The sequence below is a fragment of the Lactuca saligna genome, chromosome 9 (assembly GCF_052625555.1).
Source record: "Lactuca saligna cultivar CGN05327 chromosome 9, ASM5262555v1, whole genome shotgun sequence".
In the NCBI taxonomy this organism is placed as follows: Eukaryota; Viridiplantae; Streptophyta; class Magnoliopsida; order Asterales; family Asteraceae; genus Lactuca; species Lactuca saligna.
Genome location: NC_136425.1, coordinates 4,905,545 through 4,933,327, shown reverse-complemented (window position 1 = coordinate 4,933,327; position 27,783 = coordinate 4,905,545).

The following is a 27,783-nucleotide window of genomic DNA, read 5'->3' as shown; positions in this document are numbered from 1 at the left end:
AATTTTGAATAAATGGTTGTCTAGAGTGAGAGTACACCCTATGTAAATATCATTAGCGCGCTCAACCTTTCCATTTGCCATTTCTACGATGTAAGAATCTTCTAGTGGTTGAGAATTTTGTTTAAGTATATGTTTGAATTGGTGACTTATGAAACTCCTTTCTGCCCCACTATCGAAAAGTACGCATGCATAAGAGTTATTGAGGAGGAACGTACCAGTAACCACGGAGGGATCCTTGACTGCTTCACCCTGCCCTAAAGTTAGGACTCTCCCTACACCCCCAGCATTAGGGGCTCGTGCCTTGGGGCAGTTCCTCCTGAAGTGTCCTGTTTCACCGCACCCATAGCAGGCTTGGCTTGCTCCAGTGTTGGCGGTCGTAGCGACTTGTGTGGCGGGTTGGGTAGTCGCTCTACAGAATCGGGCAGTGTGCCCCTTTTTGTTACAGTTATTGCAGTGAAACTCTCGACAAGCACCGTTATGGTGGTAGTTACACTTGTTGCACTTGGGAAGAGTTCCTGCATATTGTTTCGGTGGCGCTGGAGCGACAGCAGTAGTGGCGGCGCGAACAGCAACAATCGGTTGCTTTTTGGTTGGGCCCTGAGTTGGTTGTTTCCCTTTATTACCCCAGAACTTCCTCTTGTTGTTCCCTCCTTTTGTTAGGTCGGTGGTTATCACGGTACCACGGCTAGCCCTGTGATCTATAAGTTGTTGGGCCAATTCCTTGGCACTCTCAAAGGTAGTGGGTTTCGAGGCCAAGACACTATCTTGAATCTGGGATGATAGGCCCCAGAGATATCGTTCCACCTTCTTCTCTTCTGGAGTGACCATTGTTGGACAGAGGAGTGCTAGGTCGTTGAAGCGGGCGGTATAAGTTTCAAGATCAGTGCCTGTCATCCTGAGGTTCCAAAGTTCTTCTTCAAGTTTTTGTATTTCGCCCCTCGGGCAGTATTCCTTTAACATTAGAGCTTTCAAATCCTCCCAGCTGATTGCGTTAGCTACTGCAGGAGTAAGTGACTTAACTCGGCCATTCCACCAAGTAAGTGCTCTTCCAGTGAAAGTGAATGCCGCATACTTGACCTTGCTCGCTTCGGGACAAGCGCAGACTTCAAAAACTGCCTCGGTCCTTTCGAACCATTGCACCAGTGTGATGACGCCCCCGCTTCCATTGAAAGGATCGGGTTTGCCATTCATGAAATCTTTGTAAGTGCACTCCCTCGTACGCCCCGTGCTGTCCCCATGAACGGAATTGGTAGCTCCGGATCCAGATCCGCCGGAACCATGGGTTCCCATTTGCGACATTGCTGCCGCCACGGCTGCCGTCACTGCAGCCTGGAACATTGCAGGATCAAACTGCGGAGGTGGTGGTGGAGGCGGCACTGGGTTGTTGGAAGGCCTTGGTCTTTTCCTTGGTGGCATGGTTCTGACATAAAGAAAAAAAAAATGACCAGTCGGTAAGATTTCAATAGTGATAACGAGTCGAGTGTTACTGGTTTCATCACTCTTGTATTTTATCATAACTTAATTATTCGCAAACTGTTTGTGTGATCCTGTTATGATGTATAGTGCCAAACATTCAATAAACAAAACATATGCCAAATTTCATTGATAACTTTTAGTACATAACGTTTAGAGAGAAAAGTTTGACCTCATAGGGGTCTGCATTATATCGTTACAAAAGGTAGTTTTTTTTTTTTTTTTTTTTTTTTTTTTTTTTTTTTTTTTGGCATTACAAAAGCCCTTTGAATAGCGTAATCACATAGTCGTAGAGTCAACCTACATACAAGGAGTAGCACCAACGCGTACTCATAAAATTCTACTACCAAGACGGGAGAATAGCAACGAGTTTTAATCACTGCGACCCTTCTTTGACGGAGGCTGCGATGATGTCGATGCGCCCTGAAGTTCCGCCAACTTGCGTTCGGCTGCAACCATTCTCTCTTCGAGTGCCATGTATCTTTCCCGATACTCTCTTGTTTCTGCTCGAGCCGCGAGAAGGTCTCGAATGAGTTGGTCTCGGTGATGGGAGTCTCGTTCCAGGTTTCTGGTGCGATCCGTAGTAGACTGTACAATGGCGCCTAACTCCCGGACTTGATCTGCCGTTGTCCTACCACGATCATCCATTCTTGCCATTCGTTGTATCGTGACGGGGAGAGCCCTATCAGCCGGTCCACCATGAGTGAGGTCATAGTATCCTCGTTGATAGCCATATGGTGACCGTTGGCGTTGTTGTCGGCTCCATCTTTCGATCGTTGTTACCCAAGGGGGTTCAGGTCCGTTGTAACCAAAACGGTGCGCGGGTACCCTCGCGATGTAGGGAGGGTTGAATACTTCTGGTGGTTCCTCCGCTTCGTTCCCAACCATGACTACCTCATCACCTTCCTCTTCTTCCTCTTCTTCATGGTTGTCTTCCTCCTCGGGCCCCTCCTCGGGATCCTCTTCGGGATCTTCCTCGGGATCCTCTTCGGGATCTTCCTCGGGTTCCTCTTCGGGATCTTCCTCGGGTTCCTCTTCGGGATCTTCCTCGGATTCCTCTTCGGGATTTTCCTCGGGTTCCTCTTCGGGATTCTCCTCGGGCTCATCTCCGATCCATCCCGCGTTTCCCTGATTGGGAAAATAGGGGTCCCCGGGTATGTGAAATCCTGCCATGTCGTCTGCACGAGAAACGGGGTTAAGAAGTATGTATCGGAAAATAATAATTTGGCGCCTTAGAAACGTACAAATACTCCTATAGTATTTTTAAATGTTTATATTTGGTTCTTAGCGTGTTCTTTATGGAGTGTTATTAGGTTTTCAGATTTGTCGCTCATTACGACTATTCCTTAATGTGCGTAAGTCACTTCTTGGACGGATATAGTTGATCAGGCTATATCCTTCCCAGAACTGATTACACATGCTAAGGCGTATTAGTAATGTTCGACTCCTCCTCTTTCAGTTTATGTTCTCCTAAGTTATGACACCATGATAGTATAGAATGCATGCAAGTATACTTTAAAACAATAAATTATTTGTTTTCTAAAAGTACAACTCTTTAAATCACTTTAAGAATCAGAGACTTTTAGTCCCAAATGTGTTTATAGTTTGTATATCTTATGTGGTTGACATACTCAATTCACTATAAACCGTGCTCTGATACCAATCTGTCACACCCCCAAACCAAGGATGGCGGAAACGTCCGGGGGTGGAGGACTTCATGTATAGCATCATAACCACAATTTTAATAGTAATTTAAGCAAACACAACCAACATATATATAATTGAAAAAGTTACATCACTTGTATGAATTACATGTTTCAAAATCAATTACAATATGTTGTCAAAATGTGAAAAGTTTGACGCCTTAACGTCCCATCCTCAAAAGCACTTGATAACTTGATTAGTGTTTTCCTGTGAATACAAGTTGTTTGAAAAGCGTCAACACAAAGGTTGGTGAGTTCATAAGCTTTTATTTTTAAACTTAGTGGAGATATTTCACATGAAAATGTCGCGTTTGTTTCAGGAAAATCCAATATTTCCCTAGAAATCCAGGAAATGTAGCCATATAACCAAAGACTAGAGCGTATGAGAAAACATCGTTTCTTAGTAGAAATGTTGTGAGATTTAAAATGTTATGGAAAGTAAATTTCTTTTATCAACCAAAAACCTACTTCGGTTTTTATGAAACCCCGTAAACTTCTTGAATTGTTAACCCCCTAAGTGAGTCGCTATAATCATACTGTGACTATGTGAACCTGCCACAACGTTTCTCAGGCGTCGCGAAAATGAAATGACATTTGTCACCCGTAGACCTGCAGGTCCTACTGTAGCTAGCAGCGAGGTGTGGGGTGTCAAACCCAATATAGATCTATATACAAGTATCACGTTCTCCCTCAAGGAGATTCTGATTATAACTACCAGGAATTATATCCCGCACTCGGACGTACGGGGAGAGAGAATGTCTCACAGCATAGGTTAACGAGTTTACGTGAAATGTGTGTGAATATAAATCTTTCTTGTATGGATGTACCCGTTTTGTACGAGTGCGTTGAGTGATGTATCATAAACTATACCTATTATAGTTTATCTAAAATGTACGTAATGTGTATGAATTCCTTATAGAAAAGTATTAGTGTTATGAATTTATCAAACTATTTTTGTTATAGTTTAATATTACGTGTTCCAAAATGAATGAATAATATTTAATATGAATGTATATATTTTCAGTTCATAATGATAAACTAACAACGAAACACATTCAAATACTAAAACTTGTAGTTATACACTTTGCTCAACATAATACAAAGTGTTATGATATTTACATGCTGTTGGCAAAATTTAGCAATTCTGCCCTGTTTTGGAAAAATCGTAGAAAAATCATACGAAGTCGAAAACTAGATCCGTAAATTCTGAGAGTTCACAAAATGGGTCTAGTTTGGTCATAATTTTTATTACAATTTATAATGACCTCTAACTTGGCTGAAAAAGTCCAAAATCGCAGACTGGTCCGGATTGTTGTTTGAAATGATAGGCAGTTTTGTAAAAATCACCATAAATTGTAGAAAAATCGCATGGAGATGTGCAAGTAACCATTTTAAAGCTAAAAACTTGATCTATTTGCACCTTGTACAGTTTTGAAAACAAAAATGTTTAAGATGTCCAAAACAGTCCGTGAATGGAGTTGAACTTTTCTGATGAAGGCTGTTAGAGAGGTTTTGATATGTTCTTAGTGTTTTAACTTGTATTCACCCCCTAGAAACTTGAGAAATCATGAAAATATAGGGGTATGAACTCACCTCGAGTGATTTCAGAAGATGATTGTTGAAGAATGGAAGTGTTTAATTCAAGAACACTTGGAGATGCCTTGAAGGTTTTCGAGAATCTAACATCATAGTTAGGGAGTTTGTGTAAGCAACCAAAGATTTGAGTAGAATGAAGTGAAATAATAATAGGGAGGATGAATTTTTACTTACTAAGTGTGGAAGAACACTTGAAATCAGCCTTGGATCTCGAAAATTTGTGTAGAAGAGTTTGAGAGAAAAAGTGGTGTTTGATACGTAGTGGAATGAGAGAAATGAGGGAAAATGAGGAGTGTGGTCGTTTGTTCCAGTTCAAAAACGTGGGAGGGAGGGTAATTTGAGTGTAAGGGAACATTGAAGTGACATGGGTAAGGTGGGGAGGTATGGCTGGTCATAGAGTGGGTGTGGGGTGGTTGCGTGTGACTGAGAATCAATAACACTGCTTGAATGCGAAGTTGGATTGATGATTGAAGGGTGATTCGCGAAGAAAGACGCGAAGTCAAGGACTATGAAATTGTTGTTTGTAAGAATTTAATACTCGATTGTGGAGTTGTTGATGCTCATTTTGCGAAAGTAAAACAATCGAGTGTTCGCATCTATGAGTCAATTTGAAGTCAATTAGGTTAATATTCGCATATGGGTTCAACATATAAATTTTTGATTTCGCAAGTTTAGAGTTCAAGAACTAGACTGTGTTCGCATCTGGAATGAAAATTTTGTGAATCGCATTCGATTAATTAGCTTAAAATGCGAACGAGATAAATGCGAAGGGATGCGAAGGGTGTAAGAATGAATATGCGAAGTATTTCATGGTAGAATGCGAATTGGGGAATGTTATCAAATGATGAAATTGCAGTTTTTAACGAGATAAATGCGAAGGGATGCGAAGGGTGTAAGAATGAATATGCGAAGTATTTCATGGTAGAATGCGAATTGGGGAATGTTATCAAATGATGAAATTGTAGTTTTTAACGAGATAAATGCGAAGGGATGCGAAGGGTGTAAGAATGAATATGCGAAGTATTTCATGGTAGAATGCGAATTGGGGAATGTTATCAAATGATGAAATTGTAGTTTTTAACGAGATAAATGCGAAGGGATGCGAAGGGTGTAAGAATGAATATGCGAAGTATTTCATGGTAGAATGCGAATTGGGGAATGTTATCAAATGATGAAATTGTAGTTTTTAACGAGATAAATGCGAAGGGATGCGAAGGCTTAGGAAATTTTTAACACAAACTTTTCTTCTGTGATGTTTTCCCATTAACATAGCAAATTATACAATACGAACATAACACTAACCCTAATACACAAGGTTTAATAGAGTTGACCGGCTCGACTTGATGACTTGACTTGGCTCAAGATTGACGATTGTCACATTCATCCTCCAAATCTCCATCCTCCAAACCCGTTTGGCTCCTCTCCAAGAAGAAGTCAATTATATTTCCCACCGACATAGATCCCTTAATTAGGCGACCAACAACTTACTTCACAACCAGAATTTTGAAATCGGAAATACAGAACAAAACTCAAATTGATCTTCTGCCATGCTTTCTTCCCCACATGTACATCATCACGAACCCTAATTTGATTTCGTGTTTAATTACTTTAGAGGTAATCCAATCGAAGGATCTTGCCTATTTCATGTTTCATCTAACAGTTTTATGGCCTAAATCTTCCTTTCATCTTCCATCAGTCACAATCAACATTCTCTCACATATTATCATGCCATTAACTATTAATCATGAAGAAATTCAACCGTTTGGTTCTGCCCTTTTCAAAATCCAAATACCTAATCTTCATGAAGGTTGTTGTTGTTCTTGGGTCTGTGTCCCAAACTAGAATTGACCATAATTTTCCCAAACTGCATGTATTTTTCAATGGTGGGATTGCAAAACATTAGTTTTCTATCAAACTAAAAAAAATTGAAATAGCCTTAACATCCAAAACCTGTGTCAAGTCGAAGTCTCTCATGTCGACCATCAAAGGTATGTAATTTAAACTCGGAATTTTATGACCGTTTCTGTTTTGGGATTTGAAAGATTGAAACCCTTTTTATTTATGTTTGTGATTCTTGCAGTTTTCTCTTCTTGGGTTCATCCTTTGATTCAGGAAACTGTGCATGTTTTTTGTAGGTAAGTTGTCGATTTCTTGGTTGTTAGTCCTTGATTTTACAAGTAGGAGCTTAGATTGTAATTTGTGTTTGAAACCAAAAAGATACAATGGATACGAAGATAGTGGCAGTCCCATGGATTTGATAGTTTTTGTTAAAAAAATATTATGAATCAATAAAAATTCTTAATATAAAATCTCTTAATATAAAGTATGAATTTTTATGAAAAATTTTATTCTGTCATGCTTGTTATACTCCATAAGAAATGAAGTTGCAAAGGCATTACCTTGTCTTTGTCATTTACTTGTAGACGTAGTGTTGATTAAGTAATATGAATGTGAATGGACACATCCAGATTGTGTTGTCTGGACTATTTCTTTCTATTAAGTTGCATATGTTTATAACTTTATTTAAAGACTAGGTGCCACATTTTTGCAAATTAAAAGCAAGCTATTTTGGGCCTTTCTAGACTTTTTTTGTTTGTTTTTTATAAGTTTTTGATTGATGAATTTTTAAAACTTAGTATTTTATGATTTTTAGAAGTCCTAAATTACAACGAATTAATAATATCTACAAACTATGCAGTATATAAAATTAATAATGTCCAGTTAAAAAAATAGAATATTTTAGTAAATCAGATTTTTTTTTCATATGACCTAAATCTCTTCACACATTTGACCGGGCTTTGACTAAATCAGATTTTTTTTTTTTTCGATCGGACTAGAATTGGACTAATAATTCATTCCTTTTCATTTTTATAATTCTATCACTTTCAAAAATATTTTAGTAATTCTATGCATTTTTAAGTTCTTGTTTTTTATAATTGTTATACATTTCGTTCGTTGTTTACTTTAAAAAATATCATAACAAATAGACCTGATCAGATCAACCGGGTGTTTCTAGCATTCCAGAATCACTATAAATTTGGCATGTTGCCTTTGATCAGATCATATCAGACTTGTTTTGGACAACCTTTGACTTGATCAGGTTGTGTTTTCCTCTATAGCTTATTATTAGATTAATTATGTGTTTCTTTCTTTAATGTTGTATATATTTCATGTTAAACTTTCATTTTCCCATAGAACTGTGTAACTTAACCACAACAAACGAACAAAGCTTGTCAATTGTAGGCATTATTCTATTACATTGTAGCCCCTTGGTGTCTCAAGTAGAATTAGAAAGATCATGCATAAGCATTAAGTGCCTGATTTCACAAGTCTTCGAGATGTACCTGTGCTTATTTTTTATTACAACATCGTACGTACTTGTTACTTTATGAGATATACCCAATAATAGCATTGTACGCTCTGTTTTATCTAATAGGGGAATCAAAAAAGATATCAAGTGATACTCAGGAGGTAATTCATGTTCATCCTAAGTGAGTGATTGGTCAAACATTTTACCAAACTGATTTGTTACTTTCGTAATAATGTATTGGAGCAATGCTCCTTCGTAGCTAAAGTTAATTTAAGAAATGTAAGTATTATTAATTATACATTCCATAACACAATACTTTATCATGTTGGTATTTTGCCGGTGGTTTAGATTGAAGTTAGGTAGAAGTAGGAAGATTGGTTGTGATTGTGTAGCACGAGTGATGTTCAGAAAAAATTTAGCAGACATTGAGATTCTTGAGTAGGACAAAATTTGCAAGCAGGGTAACAGATTGAGGAAAGTTGTTGCTAAAGGGTTATTGTTATCGGTTATGATGCTTCGATTTGTAAATCACATTAGGAAAATCATCTTACTATCCGGTTGGTACTTTCATCTTTTTACAAATAATAGCAATATCTTTGTTCTTTGCTGATAATAGATAATAGAAATATTTTTTAAATTCTTTACACATAATAGCAATCTACTTACAATTTAAACAACGGTGAAGGAAATACCCATATTACCCTCCATGGACCGTGCTTAGCACGGGCCTAAAAAAATAACTAGTATATATATATATATATATATATATATATATATATATATATATATATATATATATATATATATATATATATATATGGAAAATATATACCTTCTTAATGAAGGGTTTTGATACACTTTTATCATATGTTGTTTGGGGACCAATTCCGCAACATCTTTTAAAAAGATTTCTCTGATTTTATTTTAAAAAGCATAAATTAAATCGGTCTTTTCTGGCCGAGAAATTAGGGGATGTCACAGTTGATGTGAGAAGGGAAGGTGTTGTCGGGATTGGGGTAGACTTCTACATAAGCTAAAAGAAATAGGGCTAAGGGGTTTGTGGAGCCATCGAAGGGAAGGAGATAAGAATGGGTTTGTCAACTACCAAGCCACTAATATGGCACGAATGATACATCTCTTCATGTTCTAATGTGGCACAACCACATTTAGGATGATACCTTTCGTCATTTCCTTCTTGTTACCGGGGTTCGATTTAGAATCTGCCTATCGATTGCCTCAATCATCTCCTTCTTCATTCTTACAACTAAAGTTGGATACTATGTCAAACATGGTTCTCAGAACCAGGTAACTCACTTTGTGGATAACAATCAGACTCAATCCTTTATAGTTACCAGGTTTTGGTTGGGAATCTTCTTCCTAGTCATCACTGAAATGAAGGTAATGACGAGATTTTGAAAAACAAACTTAATTACTTGTGTCTTGGTAAACTTGTGACTCCTCCTTATCTAAGTACGATTCATGTGCTTCTGGTAGTACAGGGTCATACTACCTCCCACATCTACTCATAATCGTCCTAAAAATTGTCTCGTAATTTTCAAAGTCACCATGTATGGAAAGGATCATGCAGCAACTAAACACATTGAGTTGTATAACACAACTATGGATCTTTTTTAACTTTTGAAAACAATTACAATACTTATTCGAGTTTACCATACATAATGCCTCTTGTATCAGGTTATATACTATAATATTACCCATATGAAATGACGACTTTGTGTCTTAAACCCCGGGTAAACAACTTCGTTGACGTGGTCTCCTCAAGCATCATATGTTCCATCCTTTGTTGCATCTAGTATCATCTGGAATGTCCGTGCCTTTGGTTTGGGCGCCACATTTTGCTTTGCACCTTCCTTCTTCTTTAGGCAGTCATTCATGACATGCCATTCTTCCCTATACTCGAAACATACCCTTTCTGTTGGATTGGGTGTCCAACCCCATAACTATAACTGGTATAAACTTGAACTTATGGTAGCACAGTCCTTTTGGGTTGCCCTCAAACCTAGTAATTGAATAGGATAACTTTTAGAGAGAGAGAGAGAGAGACTGGTTTATTAATTTATTATATGATTAATAAATTAATTAGAAATCAAAATACATGATTTGTTAATTTATTATGAGAATAATATATTAATTAGAAATAGTAATATTTTCTTAGTAATTAATCAGAAATTAACTGGAATTATTTTTAGGATTAATTGGATTAATTAAAAGTAAAATGACTAAAGGTGACATGTTCAAAAGCTGAACATTGACCAATTCTAGAACCTCCAATAGAGAGGGAAGGATTTTATAAGAGGTTCTAGGGTTTTCCTTGGGCATTAAGGAGCCTTGGATGCCTTAGGGAGGAACTTAAAGGATTAAGATTGTAACAACCCAATTTCAAATGTCCAATGAAGGGCCAAAAGTGTAAATTTAGGAAAGGGACTCGACGAGTAGGTCCGCTTACTCGCCGAGTCGGAGCGGGATTCTGTCGCGGTTTAAGTGGCCAACTCGCCGAGTCGGTGGCTTGGACTCGACGAGTTGGTGCTGAAGAGAGAAAACCCTAATCTCGGGGGTTGTGCCCTATATAAAGCACATTATAACCCACCCTCAGCCTCTTGGCTACCCTTTTGAGATCCCGAAACCCTAAATCATGAGTGAGAGCCCTTGGAAGCAATTTGGAGCCTAGATAAGTGATTTTGGTGGAAAGGGGCTTGAAGATCAAGGGGTTTGCTGCAAAGGAGTGGTGTAGATCCGGGATCTACTTCAGTTGGAGCTTATATTGGAGGTAATAATCTATTTCTTGGGCTCTTTTGCATCTAGATCTATTATCATTTTAGATTTGGGGTATTTTTGGTATGATTGAGAGCTATTTCGAGTTAGAGGCTTAGATCTGAGGTTGCTACTTCAAAGCATGCACATCCCTTGGGTCGTTAAGCATCAACTCTCGATTAGGAAACCTCACAGCATGTTAACCCAACTCTAGTCCATCAAGGTTATCATGCACATCCCTTGGGTCGTTAAGCATCAACTCTTGATTAGGAAACCTCAAAGCATGTTAACCCAACTCTAGTCCATCAAAGTTATCATGCACATCCCTTGGGTCGTTAAGCGTCAAATCTCGATTAGGAAACCTCAAAGCATGTTAACCCAACTCTAGTCCATCAAGGTTATCATGCACATCCCTACTCTAGTCCATGAAGGTTATCATGCACATCCCTTGGGTCGTTAAACATCAACTCTCGATTAGGAAACCTCAAAGCATGTTAACCCAACTCTAGTCCGTCATGGTTATCATGCACATCCCTTGGGTCGTTAAGCATCAACTCTCGATTTGGAAACCTCAAAGCATGTTAACCAAACTATAGTCCATCAAGGTTATCATGCACATCCATTGGGTCGTTAAGAAGCATGTTAACACAACTCTAGTCCATCAAGGTTATCATGCACATCCCCTGGGTCGTTAAGCATCAACTCTTGATTAGGAAACCTCAAAGCATGTTAACCCAACTCTAGTCCATCAAGGTTATCATGCACATCCCTTGGGTCGTTAAGCATCAACTCTTGAGTAGGAAACCTCATAGCATGTTAACCCAACTCTAGTCCATCAAGGTTATCATGCACATCCCTTGGGTCGTTAAGCATCAACTCTCGATTAGGAAACCTCAAAGCATGTTAAGCCAACTCTAGTCCATCAAGGTTATCATGCACATCCATTGGGTCGTTAAGCAACATGTTAACCCAAATCTAGTCCATCAAGGTTATCATTCAGATCCCTTGGGCCGTTAATCATCAACTCTGGATTAGGAAACCTCAAAGCATGTTAACCCAACTTTAGTCCATCAAGGTTATCATGCACATCCCTTGGGTCGTTAAGCATCAACTCCTGATTACGAAACCTCAAAGCATGTTAACCCAACTCTAGTCCATCAAGGTTATCATGCACATCCCTTGGGTCGTTAAGCATCAACTCTCGATTAGGAAACCTCAACGCATGTTAACCCAACCCTAGTCCATCAAGGTTATAATGTTAACCCAAGTCCATCAAGGTTATCATGCACATCCCTTGGGTCGTTAAGCATCAACTCCTGACTACGAAACCTCAAAGCATGTTAACCCAACTCTAGTCCATCAACGTTATCATGCACATCCCTTGGGTCGTTAAGCATCAACTCTCGATTAGGAGACCTCAAAGCATGTTAACCCAACTCTAGTCCATCAAGGTTATCATGCACATCCCTTGGGTCGTTAAGCAGCATGTTAACCCAACTCTAGTCCATCAAGCTTATCATGCACATCCCGTGGGTCGTTAAGCATCAACATTGGATTAGGAAACCTTAAAGCATGTTAACCCAACTCTAGTCCATCAAGGTTATCAAGCACATCCCTTGGGTTGTTAAGCATCAAATCTTGATTAGGAAACCTCAAAGCATGTTAACCCAACCCTAGTCCATCAAGGTTATCATGCACATCCCTTGGGTCGTTAAGCATCAACTTCTGACTACGAAACCTCAAAGCATGTTAACCCAACTCTAGTCCATCAAGGTTATCATGCACATCCCTTTGGTCATTAAGCATCAACTCCTTATTACAAAACCTCAAAGCACGTTAACCTAACTCTAGTCCATCAAGGTTATCATGCACATCCCTTGAGTCGTTAAGCATCAACTCCTGATTACGAAACCTCAAAGAATTTTAACCCAACTCTAGTCCATCAAGGTTATCGTGCACATCCCATGGGTCGTTAAGCATCAACTTTGGATTTGGAAACCTCAAAGCATGATAACCCAACTCTAGTCAATCAAGGTTATCATGCACATCCCTTGGGTCATTAAGCATCAACTCTGGATTAGGAAACCTCAAAGCATGTTAACCCAACTCTACTCCATCAACGTTATCATGCACATCCCTTTGGTCGTTAAGCATCAACTCCTGATTACAAAACCTCAAAGCATGTTAACCCAACTCTAGTCCATCAAGGTTATCATGCACATCCCTTGGGTCGTTAAGCATCAACTCCTGATTACGAAACCTCAAAGCATGTTAAACCAACTCTAGTCCATCAAGGTTATCATGCACGTCCCTTGGGTCGTTAAGCATCAACTCCTAATTACGAAACCTCAAAGCATGTTAACCCAACTCTAGTCCATCAAGGTTATCATGCACATCCCTTGGGTCGTTAAACATCAGCTCTCGATTAGGAAACCTCAAAGCATGTTAACCCAACTCTAGTCCATCAAGGTTATCATGCACATCCCTTGGGTCGTTAAGCATCAACTCCTGATTAGGAAACCTCAATGCATGTTAACCCAACTCAATTCCATCAATCTTATCATGCACATACGTTGGGTCGTTAAGCATCAACTCCCAATTAGGAAACCTCAAAGCATGTTAACCCAACTCTAGTCGATCATGGTCATCATGCACATCCCTTCGGTCATTAAGCATCAAATCCTGATTACGAAACCTCAAAGCAAGTTAACCCAACTCTACTCCATCAAGGTTATCATACACATCCCTTGGGTCGTTAAGCATCAACTCCTGATTACGAAACTTCAAAGCATGTTAACCCAACTCTAGTCCATCAACGTTATCATGCACATCCCTTGGGTCGTTAAGCATCAACTCTTGATTATGAAACCTCAAAGCATGTTAACCCAACTCTAGTACATAAAGGTTATCATGCACATTCCTTGGGTAGTTAAGCATCAACTCCTGATTAGGAAACCTCAAAGCATGTTAACCCAACTCTAGTCCATCAAGGTTATCATGCACATCCATTGGGTCATTAAGCATCAACTCTGGATTAGGAAACCTCAAAGCATGTTAACCCAACTCTAGTCCATCAAGGTTATCATGCACTTCCCTTGGGTCGTTAAGCATCAACTATGGATTAGGAAAACTCATAGCATGTTAACCCGACTCTAGTCCATAAAGGTTATCATGCACATCCCTTGGGTCGCTAAGCATCAACTCTGGATTAGGAAACCTCAAAGCATGTTAACCGAACTTTAGTCCATCACGGTTATCATGCACATCGCTTGGGTCGTTAAGCAACACCTCTCGATTAGGAAACCTCAAAGCATGTTAACCCAACTCTAGTCCATCAAGGTTATCACGCACATCCCTTGGGTCGTTAAGCATCAACTGTCGATTAGGAAACCTCAAAGCATGTTAACCCAACTCTAGTCCATCAAGGTTATCATGCACATCCCTTGGGTCGTTAAGCCTCAACTCCTGATTAAGAAACCTCAAAGCATGTTAACCCAACTCTAGTCCATCAAGGTTATCATGCACATCCCTTGGGTTGTTAAGCATCAACTCCTGATTACGAAACCGCAAAGCATGTTAACCGAACGCTAGTCCATCAAGGTTATCATGCACATCCCTTGGGTCGTTAAGCATCAACTCTGGATTAGGAAACCTCAAAGCATGTTAATCCAACCCTATTCCATCAAGGTTATCATGCACATCCATTGGGTCGTTAAGCATCAACTCTCGATTAAGAAACCTCAAAGCATGTTAACCCAACTCTAGTCCATCAAGGTTATCATGCACATCCCTTGTGTCGTTATGCATCAAGCCTCGATTAGGAAACCTCAAAGCAAGTTAACCCAACTCTAGTCCATCAAGGTTATCATGCACATCCCTTGGGTCGTTAAGCATCAACTCCTAATTAGGAAACCACAAAGCATGTTAACCTATCTCTATTCCATCATGGTAATCATGCACATCCCTTGGGTCATTAAGCATCAACTCTCGATTAGGAAACCTCAAAGCATGTTAACCGAACTCTAGTCCATCATGGTTAACATGAACATACCTTGGGTCGTTAAGCATCCCAACTCTAGTCCATCAAGGTTATCATGCACATCCCTTGTGTCGTTAAGCATCAACTCTTGATTACGAAACCTCAAAGTATGTTAACCATACTCTAGTCCATCAAGGTTATCATGCACATCCCTTGGGTCGTTAAGCATCCACTCCTGATTAGGAAACCTCAAAGCATGTTAGCCCAACTTTAGTCCATCAAGGTTATCATGCACATCCCTTGGATCGTTAAGCATCAATTCCTGATTACGAAAACTCAAAGCATGTTAACCCAACTCTAGTCCATCAAGGTTATCATGCACATCCCTTGGGTCGTTAAGCATCAACTCTCGATTATGAGACCTCAAAGCATGTTAACCCAACTCTAGTCCATCAAGGTTATCATGCACATCCCTTGGGTCGTTAAGCATCAACTCTCGATTAGGAAGCCTCAAAGCATGTTAACCCAACTCTAGTCCATCAAAGTTATCATGCACATCCCTTGGGTCGTTAAGCATCAACTCTCGATTAGGAAACCTCAAAGCATGTTAACCAAACTCTAGTCCATCAAGGTTATCATGCACATCCCTTGGGGCGTAAAGCATCAACTCTCGATTAGGAAACCTCAAAGCATGTTAACCCAACTCTAGTCCATCAAGGTTATCATGCACATCCCTTGGGTCTTTAAGCATTAACTCCTGATTATGAAACCCCAAAGCATGTTAATCCAACTCTAGTCCATCAAGGTTATCATGCCCATCCCTAGGGTCGTTAAGCATCAAATCTCGATTAGGAAACCTCAAACCATGTTAACCCAACTCTAGTCCATCAAGGTTATCATGCACATCCCTTGGGTCGTTAAGCATCAGCTCGTGATTAGGAAATCGCAAAGCATGTTAGCCCAACTCTAGTCCATCAAGGTTATCGTGCACATCCCTTGGGTTGTTAAGCATCAACTCTCGATTAGGAAACCTCAAAGCATGTTAACCAAACTCTAGTCCATCAAGGTTATCATGCACATCCCTTGGGTTGTTAAGCATCAACTCTCGATTATGAAACCTCAAAGCAAGTTAACCCAACTCTAGTCCATCAAGGTTATCATGCACATCCCTTGGGTCGTTAAGCATCAACTCTCGATTAGTAAACATCAAAGCATGTTGACCCAACTCTAGTCCATCAAGGTTATCATGCATATCCCTTGGGTCGTTAAGCAGCATGTTAACCCTACTCTAGTCCATCTTGGTTATCATGCACATCCCTTGGGTCGTTAAGCAGAATGTTAACCCAACTCTAGTCCATCAAGCTTATCATGCACATCCCTTGGGTCGTTAAGCATCAACTCTTGATTAGGAAACCTCAAAGCATGTTAACCCAACTCTAGTCCATCAAGGTTATCATGCACATCCCTTGGGTCGTTAAGCATCAACTCTCGATTAGGAAACCTCAAAGAAAGTTAAGCCAACTCCAGTCCATCAAGGTTATCATGCATATCCCTTAGGTCGTTAAGCAGCATGTTAACCCAACTCTAATCCATCAAGGTTATCATGCACATCCCTTGGGTCGTTAAATATCAACTCTGGATTAGGAAACTTCAAAGCATGTTAACCCAACTCATCAACTCTGGATTAGGAAACCTCAAAGCATGTTATCCCAACTTTAGTCCATCAAGGTTATCATGCACATCCCTTGGGTCGTTAAGCATCAACTCTCGATTAGGAAACCTCAAAGAATGTTTACCCAACTCTAGTCCATCAAGGTTATCATGCACACCCTTGGGTCGTTAAGCATCAACTCCTGATTACGAAACCACAAAGCATGTTAACCAAACTCTAGTCCATCAAGGTTATCATGCACATCGCTTGGGTCGTTAAGCATCAACTCTCGATTAGGAAACCTCAAAGCATGTTAACCCAACTCTAGTCCATCAAGGTTATCATGCACATCCCTTGGTTCGTTATGCATCAACTTATGATTAGGAAACCTCAAAGCATGTTAACCCAACTCTATTCCATCAACGTTATCATGCACATCCCTTGGGTCGTTAAGCATCAACTCTCGATTAGGAAACCTCAAAGCATGTAAACCCAACTCTAGTCCATCATGGTTATCATGCACATCCCTTGGGTCGTTAAGCATCAACTCCTGATTACGAAACCTCAAAGCATGTTAACCCAACTCTAGTCCATCAATGTTATCATGCACATCCCTTGGGTCGTTAAGTTCAAACTCCTGATTACGAAACCTCAAAGCATGTTAACCCAACTCTAGTCCATCAAGGTTATCATCCACATCCCTTGGGTCGTTAAGCATCAACTCTCGATTAGGAAACCTCAAAGCATGTTAACCTAACTCTAGTCCATCAAGGTTATCATGCACATCCCTTGGGTCGTTAAGCATCAACTCTCGATTAGGAAACCTCAAAGCATGTTAACCCAACTCTAGTCCATCAAGGTTATCATGCACATCCCTTGGATCGTTAAGCATCAACTCTCGATTAGGAAACCTCAAAGCATGTTAACCCAACTCTAGTCCATCAAGGTTATCATGCTCATCCCTTGGGTCGTTAAGCATCAACTCTCGATTAGGAAGCCTCAAAGCATGTTAACCCAACTCTAGTCCATCAAGGTTATCATGCACATCCCTTAGGTCGTTAAGCATCAACTCCTGATTACGAAACCTCAAAGCATGTTAATCCAACTCTGGTCCATCAAGGTTATCATGCCCATCCCTTGGGTCGGTAAGCATCAAATCTCGATTAGGAAACCTCAAACCATTTTAACCCAACTCTAGTCCATCAAGGTTATCATGCACATCCCTTGGGTCGTTAAGCATCAGCTCGTGATTAGGAAACCGCAAAGCATGTTAGCCCAACTCTAGTCCATCAAGGTTATCGTGCACATCCCTTGGGTTGTTAAGCATCAACTCTCGATTACGAAACCTCAAAGCATGTTAACCCAACTCTGTTCCATCAAGGTTATCATGCACATCCCTTGGGTCGTTATGCAGCATGTTAACCCAACTCTATCCCATCAAGGTTATCATGCACATCCCTTGGGTCGTTAAGCATCAACTCTGGATTAGGAAACCTCAAAGCATGTTAACCCAACTCTAGTACATCAACATTATCATGCACATCCCTTGGGTCGTTAAGCACCAACTCTCGATTAGGAAACCTCAAAGAATGTTAAGCCAACTCTAGTCTATCAAGGTTATCATACACATCCCTTGGGTCGTTAAGCAACATGTTAACCCAACTCTAGTCCATCAAGGCTATCATGCACATCCTTTGGGTCGTTAAGCATCAACTCTGGATTAGGAAACCTAAAAGCATGTTAACCCAACTCATCAACTCTGGATTAGGAAACCTCAAAGCATGTTATCCCAACTCTAGTCCATCAAGGTTATCATTCACATCCCTTGGGTCGTTAAGCATCAACTCTCGATTAGGAAACCTCAAAGAAAGTTTACCCAACTCTAGTCCATCAAGGTTATCATGCACACCCCTTGGGTCGTTAAGCATCAACTCCTGATTACGAAACCTCAAAGCATGTTAACCAAACTCTAGTCCATCAAGGTTATCATGCACATCTCTTGGGTCGTTAAGCATCAACTCTCGATTAGGAAACCTCAAAGCATGTTAACCAAACTCTAGTCCATCAAGGTTATCATGCACATCCCTTGGGTCATTATGCATCAACTTCTGATTAGGAAACCTCAAAGCATGTTAACCCAACTCTATTCCATCAACGTTATCATGCACATCCCTTGGGTCGTTAAGCATCAAATCTCGATTAGGAAACCTCAAAGCATGTTAACCCAAATCTAGTCCATCATGGTTATCATGCACATCCGTTGGGTCGTTAAGCATCAACTCCTGATTACGAAACCTCGAAGCATGTTAACCCAACTCTAGTCCATCAAGGTTATTGTCACACCCCCAAACCAGAATGGCGGAAACATTCGGGGGTGGATGACTTCACGTAGTATCACAACGATTGAATATTGTAAAGAAAGTAACACAACCATCATATATATAACAATGAAAACGTGTATTGTTGCGTATTACATGTTATCAAAAGAATATTACAATATGATGAATAAATGTTTAATGATAAAATCATCCTTTGTGTTCCTTCTTCCAAAAGCTGGTAGTTTACCTGTATCACTGATTCCCTGAGAAATACAAGTGGTTTTGAAAAGTGTCAACAATTAAGTTGGTGAGTTCATGAGTGCTCCAAGTTGAAAAGTATATTCCTTTTGGTAGTAAATTGGTAACCGAGGTTTTTAGAAAATCCAATATTTTCTTGTAAAATGAAAATGGTTCCAAAGCTGGAAATGTATTAGTAACTTTTATAAATAACAAAGACAATAATTTAGTATGAAATTATAATGTAAGAAAACTGCGATGCACTTGTGAATCTCGTAAATCAATCTTGTTTTATACTTTTTATGTGAGTTTTATAACCATACTATTGACACTGACGGCCTGTAACAACATTCTTCAGGTGTTGCAGTGTTATGACATTTGTCACCCCAGACCTGCCGGTCTAACTATAGCTAGTAGTTTAGGTGCGGGATTGTCAATCCCGTATAGATCTATACACAAGTATCACGCTCTCCCTCCAAGAGATTATGGTATATAATACAGGACTTGAAATGCATACAAAAATGTACGTTGAAGTTTAAGTATCTCACATTACCTAGTATAAGTAGATTTACAATGAAATGACCTTACTCCTTTTGAAAGTGTTTCGTTTTTCAAATTGTATAAAAATGTAGGATTGACTTGCTAACTATACCCATTATAGTTTTTCAGATAGTATGTTCCATTTCGTAGACATAATTTAGTGATATAATCGCTCTTGTATACATAAGATGTTTGTGTCGATATTCGAAGTTAGAAATTTCATTTATGTTTAGAAAACGATACTTTTAACGTGTAATGTACTTGTATTTCCCCCCTAAAACATGTAAAAGAATTGAAAAGTAGGGGTATGAACTCACTCGTTAAGTCCGAAGAGAGGGGCTAGAGTTGAGCAGAGTTTCGATCGCGGATAGTTGCGTCGTCGGGCTCTTCGGGGATTTCTGCAACGTAAATCTTTCGTCGGGGGCTCGAGTGCGAAAACCGAGGTGAGAAAAAGGTCTCTGGAGCTGGGAGAATGGCTGAGAAATGGTGAAGGTGTGCCTAAACTCGAAGCTTATGCCTTCCATTTATAGGGCTGGAAAACCCCGTACGCGGCGCGTACGTCCGGAGTACGCGGGGCGTAATGTGGCGTCATGGCTTACGAATCGGGTCTAGCCAGTGTAGCTTGGTCGGGTCGATGGGACTACTGGGTCTAGCCAGCGTAGCTTGGGCGGGTTGATGAGACCCGACTCTGGGTCTAGTACGCGGGGCGTACTCCCAGAGTACGCGGGGCGTAATCCCTGCTTCCGACTTCTAAATTCCGTAACTTTCGCGTACGAGCTCCGTTTTTCGCGTTCTTTATATCCACGCGTAGGTGAGATTATGCTCTACAACTTTCATTTAGACTCCGTCAGCTAGTTTTGACTTTATTTTTAATGATATAATTTTAATAGGCCGGGCCTCCTAAGGTTCGTTAAAATTTCATAGGTTCTTTATTCGATGGCGGTTTTCGTTTGTCTTTTGATTGTTTTGTTACCACCGAGGAGATCTTCAACTTCTGTTTAGGTGGCGATAGCTAAATAACACTCGATCTTTAATCCGAGTTTTTAGCCCTCTACTACTGTTACGAAACTTTGAAAATTCGTAACTTCTTCATACGAGGTCCAATTTGGGCGACCTTTTTATGCACGCTCATCTTTCAACGAGATCTACGACTTTTATTTAGATACTTTAAGGCAAAAATGTATTTTATTGAGATTCCACTTTTTACGTCAAATTACGTTTTAACGATGTGTCGTAATTATACGAGTGGTTATAATTTCTTCATTATAACTCGGTTTTGAGTGTTCTTTATGTTTTTGGAAACCTGGGCATGATATCTAATATTCGATGCATCCCAACTTAGATACCTGAACACTTTATTTTCGAGGTTAATTTCGTTGTTTTTAGCTTTCGATTGTTTACAGTGCTTTTGGGAAAAATAGGGTTGTCACATCATCCCCCTGTTACGGGAATTTCGTCCCGAAATTTAATCTAAGATAGATATTACAAATTTAGAAAAAGATGCGGGTACTTTTGGTTCATTTGATCCTCTCGTTCCCAGGTGTATTCAGGTCCTCGCTTGGCGTTCCAGCGGACCTTCACGATAGGTATGCGGCTTTGTTTAGTCCTTTTGACTTCCCGATCCATGATCTCTACCGGTTCCTCTACAAATTGGAGGTTTTCGTTTATTGCGATTTCGTCTAGAGGGACGACAAGGGTCTCGTTGGATAAGCATTTCTTCAGGTTTGATACATGAAAGGTAGGGTGTACATTGTGGAGTTCCTGAGGTAGTCTAAGTTTGTAAGCCACTGGACCGATCCTCGCAAGGATCTCGAATGGTCCGATGTATCTGGGGTTCAGTTTCCCACGTTTTCCGAAGCATATCAATCCTTTCCAAGGCGAGACTTTTAGTAGGACACGGTCTCCAACTTGGAATTCCAAGGGTTTTCGTCTCTTATCTGCATAACTCTTTTGTCTATCCCTTGATGCCTTTAGACGTTCTCGGATTTGAACAATCTTCTCCGTAGTTTCCCGTATGATTTCTGGCCCAGTAAGTGTGTTGTCAGTTGCTTGTCCTTTTACTAGTTGGGTGTCTCCCACTTCGGCCCAGCATAAAGGTGACCTGCACTTGCGGCCATAGAGGGCTTCGAACGGGGCAGCTTTGATACTGGTGTGGTAGCTATTGTTGTACGAGAACTCGACCAAGGGTAGATGTGTGTCCCATGCTTTGCCGAAATCGATTACGTAGGCTCTCAGCATGTCTTCGAGGGTTTGTATGGTTCTCTCGCTCTGGCCGTCGGTTTGAGGGTGATAGGCGGTACTCATGTCTAGTCTTGTCCCCAAAGCTCTTTGTAGCGACTGCCAGAATCTTGAGGTGAATCTACTATCTCGGTCCGAGATAATGGATACGGGCACACCGTGCAGTCGTACAATTTCCCTGAGGTACATCCTTGTTAACTTCTCCAATTTATCCGTCTCTTTGATCGGTAGGAAATGCGCTGATTTAGTTAACCTGTCGACAATTACCCAAATGGTGTCGAGTCCGTTTGTCGTTTTGGGTAACTTGGTTATGAAATCCATAGTTATCCGCTCCCACTTCCATTCGGGTATTTCTGGTTGTTGTAATAAACCTGAAGGCTTTTGGTATTCTATTTTGACCTTAGCGCACGTCAGACATTTACTCACGTAGGTAGCAATTTCGGCTTTCATGTTCGGCCACCAGTACAACTTCTTGAGGTCGAGATACATCTTGTTGGAGCCGGGGTGTATGGAGTATCGTGTTTTATGGGCTTCGTCCATGACGATTTCTCTGAATCCACCAAACTTTGGTGTCCATATTCGATCCATGAAGTAACGAACTCCGTCGTTCTTGATTTCAAGATTCTTATCCATTCCCCTTAGGGTTTCTCCTGCCACATTTTCAGCTTTCAAGGCTTCTATTTGGGCTTCCTTGATTTGCGTGGACAGGTGGGAATGGATCGTCATAGTTAGGGACTTTACTCGGCGACCTGAGTATTCTTTCCTACTGAGTGCATCCGCCACTACATTAGCCTTTCCGGGGTGATATCGAATTTCGCATTCGTAATCACTTAGTAGCTCTACCCACCGTCTTTGTCTCATGTTGAGTTCTTTCTGGTTGAGAATATGTTGAAGGCTTTTATGGTCAGTGAAGATCGTGCATTTAGTGCCGTAGAGGTAGTGTCTCCATATCTTTAGAGCGAAAACGACTGCTCCTAGCTCAAGATCGTGCGTTGTGTAGTTCACTTCATGCGTCTTTAGTTGTCTTGAGGCATAGGCGATGACCTTCCCTCGTTGCATCAGGACACACCCGAGTCCTTGGTTTGATGCATCACAATAGACCACGAAGTCCTCCGTCCCTTCTGGCAGGGTTAGGATGGGCGCACTACATAATGCTCGTTTTAGTGTTTGAAATGCGGCATCTTGTTTTTCTCCCTAGTCGAAGGTCACATTTTTCTGAGTTAGTGTGGTGAGTGGCTTGGCAATCTTGGAAAAATTCTGTATGAACCTTCGGTAATACCCGGCGAGTCCTAAAAATTGTCGGATCTCTGTAGGGGTTCTTGGAATCGTCCAATTCTCTATTGCTTTGATCTTCGAAGGGTCCACGTGTATTCCTTCCTTGCTTACTACGTGTCCTAGAAAATCCACCTCTCGAATCCAAAATTCGCACTTGGAAAATTTTGCATAAAGTTTCTCTGCCCTTAATGTTTCCAGAACTTGGCGGAGATGTTGGCTGTGTTCTTCCTGGTTTCTAGAATAGATGAGTATATCATCTATGAACACGATCACGAATTTGTCCAGGAAGGGGCGACATACTCGGTTCATCAAATCCATGAACACTGCTGGAGCGTTTGTCAATCCGAAGGGCATCACTACAAACTCGTAGTGACCATATCGTGTTCGGAAAGCCGTTTTGGGGATGTCTCCTTCTAGTACACGTAGCTGGTGATAACCGGATCTTAGGTCGATTTTCGAGAAGTAGCTCGCTCCTTGTAGTTGGTCAAAAAGATCGTCTATACGTGGAAGGGGATATCGGTTCTTGATTGTCAGTTTGTTCAGTTCTCGATAATCGATGCACATGCGAAAAGATCCGTCCTTCTTTTTCACGAACAGGACTGGTGCTCCCCATGGTGAGAAACTTGGCCTAATGAATCCCTTGCTCAACAGCTCGTTCAATTGACTGGACAGTTCCTGCATCTCGGCTGGAGCTAAACGGTACGGTGACTTTGCTACTGGGGTGGCTCCGGGAATCAAGTCGATTCTGAATTCGACTTGACGTTCTGGTGGGATTCCTGGGAGATCTTCTGGGAAAATGTCTGGGAAGTTGCAAACTTCTGGAATATCTTTAATGTTCTTTGGTTCTTTCTTCTGGTCTACTACGTGGGCTAGAAAAGCATGGTATTCCTTGCGAAGATATTTTCGTGCTTTAATACAGGAGATGATTTGTAATTTTGCACTAGGTTTGTCTCCATATATGATGAGGTTTTCACCGTTGGGAAGATTGAGACGAACGGCCTTTTCATGGCAAAGAATGTCAGCATGGTGAAGACTCAGCCAGTCTATACCGATGATTATATCAAAACTTCTTATCGAAATGGGCATAAGGTCGATTGGAAATAAATGTCCGTTTAAATTTAATGTGCACCCGACGTACATATCACTTGTGCTTTCTGTTTTTCCATTAGCCATTTCTACAGTGAATATTTTATTAAGTGGTTAGGGTCTCTGGTTAAGTAGATGTTTGAATTTATGGCTCACAAAACTTCTCTCTGCACCGCAATCAAATAGTATGCATGCATAAATGTTGTTGAGGAGAAACGTACCCGTAACTATTGTTGGATCAGTTATTGCTTCATTTTGACCTATCGCCAGCACTCTCCCAATACCACCAACATTCCTTGTCTTGGGGCAGTCCCTCTTGAAATGCCCGGTTTCTCCACATCCATAACATGCTTGACTTACCCCAGTACCAGGAACTTGAGTGAATGGCCGCGCTGGTGCCTTACAGAAACGGGCTGTGTGCCCTTTCCTGTCGCAGTTCTTACAGTACATTTCGCGGCAATTACCGTGGTGATGGTAGTTGCATTTGCTGCACTTTGGCAAGTTCCCTGCATACTGTTTTGTTGGCGTCGAAGTTGTAGGAGTTGTGCTGGGAGTAGTAGCAGCATGAACCGCCACCATTTGTCTCTTTGAAGGTTCTTGCGAGGTTAGTCCCTTCCTCTTGTTCCAATACTTCTTCTTGCTGTTGTTATTGTTGTCATTGTTCCCTTTGGTTGGTTCAGTTGCGATAGTCGTGACTACTTGGCAGACGCCATGATCCACAAGCGATTGCGCCAGTTCTTTGGCACTGTCGAAGGTCATGGGCTTGGAAGCTAGCACACTTCCACGTAGTTGGGGTGATAATCCCCAGATGTATCTCTCCACTTTTTGGCTTTCTAGAATTAACATCCCAGGACAAAGCGTTATCAAATCGCTGAACCTATTGGTGTAGCCTGCGATGTCCGATCCTTTCATCGAAAGGTTCCACAATTCTTGTTCCAGCTTCTGAATCTCGCCCCTTGGACAGTATTCCCGTAGGAGCATTCGCTTCAAATTCTCCCAACCCATGGAGTTTGCCACCACCAGGGTTAGTGTCTTAACGTGGCCGTTCCACCATGTCAAAGCGCGTTCAGAGAATGTACAGGCAGCAAATTTTACTTTGCTTTCTTCCGGGCATGCGCAAATTTCAAATACAGCTTCCGTCTTTTCTATCCATTGGGACAGAGCCAATACTCCTCCAGTTCCATAAAAGGGAATAGGTTTTCCATTAGTGAAGTCTTTGTAAGTGCAGACTCCAGTACGGCCTTGGCTTGGGCCGTTGGTAAAGCTATTTATTCCACCTCCCGACCCATTGTTGCTCATTTGAGCCATCGCCGCAGTTACAGCGGCCGTTACAGCAGTTTGGAACATAGCTGCATCCATAGTTGGAGGAGGTGGTGGAGGTGGTGTTGGAGTTGAGTTTCTGCGTGTTGTTCTACGAGGAGGCATGTTCTGGTATAGAAAATAAGAATGAATACTATAAGTTTCTAATGTTTTGACAATCGTGTAATTGAGGGTTAGTCGTATCTTGTAATTTGTTTCGACTTTAGTTTTTGGTTTCAAATTAGATATAACAATTTAATTAATTTCGAGAGGTATATAAAGAGGCACTGCATATATATATATATATATATATATATATATATATATATATATATATATCACACCTAAGGTGTGTTTCATTAGGCTTCTAGGAAAATTTGACCTATTTAAGAGGTCTCCGTTTTACAGATACAAAAGAAAATAAGAGGAAAACTTTATCCGCGGTCCTAGTCTATATCAAAATTTGTTGGAGCTTGAACAAACTCTACTTGTGGCGTTTGGAACTGGATTCGGCATCTGACCGTTTGACTCCCATCAGTCGCCTCTCAAATTCCGCTTGTTGTTCTTTCATCTCTCTTATATCATCTAGAGCTGTTATCATTTGGTTCTGTAGTGTCCCCGTGTAGATTTGGAGATTCTCATGTAGTCCTTCCAATCGGCTGATGTCGGAGGCGTTACCTATGGTAGCAGCATTGATCTCTCGAATTCTGGTTGCTTGTTGGTCTGCCTGTTAGTTCTGGTTAGCTATAGCGTTCACGACAACGGGAAGTGCTCGATCAGCTGAGCCTCCTCCACTGACGTTGTAAAAATCCCGACACATGCCAAATGGAGGGCGCACGCCTTACTGACGGCTCCCTTGGGTCGTTAAGCAACATGTTAACCCAACTCTAGTCCATCAAGGCTATCATGCACATCCCTTGGGTCGTTAAGCATCAACTCTGGATTAGGAAACCTAAAAGCATGTTAACCCAACTCATCAACTCTGGATTAGGAAACCTCAAAGCATGTTATCCCAACTCTAGTCCATCAAGGTTATCATTCACATCCCTTGGGTCGTTAAGCATCAACTCTCGATTAGGAAACCTCAAAGAAAGTTTACCCAACTCTAGTCCATCAAGGTTATCATGCACACCCCTTGGGTCGTTAAGCATCAACTCCTGATTACGAAACCTCAAAGCATGTTAACCAAACTCTAGTCCATCAAGGTTATCATGCACATCTCTTGGGTCGTTAAGCATCAACTCTCGATTAGGAAACCTCAAAGCATGTTAACCAAACTCTAGTCCATCAAGGTTATCATGCACATCCCTTGGGTCGTTATGCATCAACTTCTGATTAGGAAACCTCAAAGCATGTTAACCCAACTCTATTCCATCAACGTTATCATGCACATCCCTTGGGTCGTTAAGCATCAAATCTCGATTAGGAAACCTCAAAGCATGTTAACCCAAATCTAGTCCATCATGGTTATCATGCACATCCGTTGGGTCGTTAAGCATCAACTCCTGATTACGAAACCTCGAAGCATGTTAACCCAACTCTAGTCCATCAAGGTTATTGTCACACCCCCAAACCAGAATGGCGGAAACATTCGGGGGTGGATGACTTCACGTAGTATCACAACGATTGAATATTGTAAAGAAAGTAACACAACCATCATATATATAACAATGAAAACGTGTATTGTTGCGTATTACATGTTATCAAAAGAATATTACAATATGATGAATAAATGTTTAATGATAAAATCATCCTTTGTGTTCCTTCTTCCAAAAGCTGGTAGTTTACCTGTATCACTGATTCCCTGAGAAATACAAGTGGTTTTGAAAAGTGTCAACAATTAAGTTGGTGAGTTCATGAGTGCTCCAAGTTGAAAAGTATATTCCTTTTGGTAGTAAATTGGTAACCGAGGTTTTTAGAAAATCCAATATTTTCTTGTAAAATGAAAATGGTTCCAAAGCTGGAAATGTATTAGTAACTTTTATAAATAACAAAGACAATAATTTAGTATGAAATTATAATGTAAGAAAACTGCGATGCACTTGTGAATCTCGTAAATCAATCTTGTTTTATACTTTTTATGTGAGTTTTATAACCATACTATTGACACTGACGGCCTGTAACAACATTCTTCAGGTGTTGCAGTGTTATGACATTTGTCACCCCAGACCTGCCGGTCTAACTATAGCTAGTAGTTTAGGTGCGGGATTGTCAATCCCGTATAGATCTATACACAAGTATCACGCTCTCCCTCCAAGAGATTATGGTATATAATACAGGACTTGAAATGCATACAAAAATGTACG